The sequence below is a fragment of the Physeter macrocephalus genome, chromosome 16 (assembly GCF_002837175.3).
Source record: "Physeter macrocephalus isolate SW-GA chromosome 16, ASM283717v5, whole genome shotgun sequence".
In the NCBI taxonomy this organism is placed as follows: domain Eukaryota; kingdom Metazoa; phylum Chordata; class Mammalia; order Artiodactyla; family Physeteridae; genus Physeter; species Physeter macrocephalus.
The window spans coordinates 98,299,009-98,300,834 of record NC_041229.1 but is presented as its reverse complement, the minus strand read 5'-3'; positions in this window follow the sequence as shown (position 1 = coordinate 98,300,834).

The following is a 1,826-nucleotide window of genomic DNA, read 5'->3' as shown; positions in this document are numbered from 1 at the left end:
AATGGTTTCAGTTTTTCACCATTGAGAACGATGTTGGCTGTGGGTTTGTCATATATGGCCTTTATAATGTTGATGTAAGTTCCCTCTATGCCTACTTTCTGGAGGGTTTTTATTATAAATGGGTGTTGAATTTTGTTGAAAGCTTTTTCTGCATCTATTGAGATGATCATATGGTTTTTATTCTTCAATTTGTTAATATGGTATATCACATTGATTGACTTGTGTATACTGAAGAATCCTTGCATTCCTGGGATAAACCTGACTTGATCATAGTGTATGATCCTTTTAATGTGCTGTTGGATTCTGTTTGCTAATATTTTTTGAGGATTTTTGCATCTATGTTCATCAGTGATATTGGCCTGTAGTTTTCTTTCTTTGTGATGTCTTTGTCTGGTTCTGGTATCAGAGTGATGGTGGCCTCGTAGAATGATTTTGGGAGTGTTCCCCCCTCTGCTATATTTTGGAAGAGTTTGAGAAGTAAAGGTGTTAGCTCTTCCCTAATGTTTGATAGAATTCGCCTGTGAAGCCATCTGGTCCTGGGCTTTTGTTTGTTGGAAGATTTTTAATCACAGTCTAAATTTCAGCGCTTGTGGTTGGTCTGTTTATATTTTCTATTTCTTTCTGGTTCAGTCTCAGAAGGTTCTGCATTTCTAAGAATTTGTCCATTTCTTCCAGGTTGTCCATTTTATAGGCATAGAGTTGCTTGTAGTAATCTCTCATGATCCTTTGTATTTCTGCAGTGTCTGTTGTTACTTCTTTTCCATTTCTAATTCCATTGAGTCTTCTCCCTTTTTTTCTTGATGAGTCTGGCCAATGGTTTATCAATTTTGTTTATCTTCTCAAAGAACCAGCTTTTAGTTTTATTGATCTTTGCTATTGTTTCCTTCATTTCTTTTTCATGTATTTCTGATCTGATCTTTATGATTTCTTTTCTTCAGCTAACTTTGGGGTTTCTTTGTTCTCCTTTCTCTAATTGCTTTAGGTGTAAGGTGAGGCTGTTTATTTGAGATGTTTCTTGTTTCTTAAGGTAGGAGTGTATTGCTATAAACTTCCCTCTTAGAACTGCTTTCACTGCATCTCATAGGTTTTGGGTCGCCATGTTTTCATTGTCATTTGTTTCTAGGTATTTTTTGATTTCCTCTTTGATTTCTTCAGTGATCTCTTGGTTATTTAGTAGTGTATTGTTTAGCCTACATGTGTTTGTATTTTTTACAGATTTTATCCTGTAATTGATATCTAGCCTCATAGCCTTGTGGCCGGAAAAGATACTTGATACAATTTCAATTTTCTTAAATTTACCAAGGCTTGATTTGTGACCCAAGATATGATCTATCCTGGAGAATGTGCCATGGGCACTTGAGAAGAAAGTGGATTCTGTTGTTTTTGGATGGAATGTCCTATAAATATCAATTAAGTCCATCTTGTTTAAATTGGTGAAAGTGTGGTGTTAAAGTCCCCTACTATGATTGTGTGACTGTCGATTTCCCCTTTTATGGCTGTTAGTATTTGCCTTATGTATTGAGGTGCTCCTATGTTGGGTGCATAAATATTTACAATTGTTATATCTTCTTCTTGTATTGATCCCTTGATGATTATGTAGTGTCCTTCTTTGTCTCTTATAATAGTCTTTGTTTTAAAGTCTATTTTGTCTGATATGAGAATTGCTATTCCAGCTTTTGTTTGATTTCTATTTGCATGGAATATGTTTTTCCATTCCCCTCACTTTCAGTCTGTATGTGTCCCTAGGTCTGAAGTGGGTCTCTTGTAGAAACCTATTAAATGGGTCTTGTTTTTGTATCCATTCAGTGAGCCTGTGTCTTTAGGTT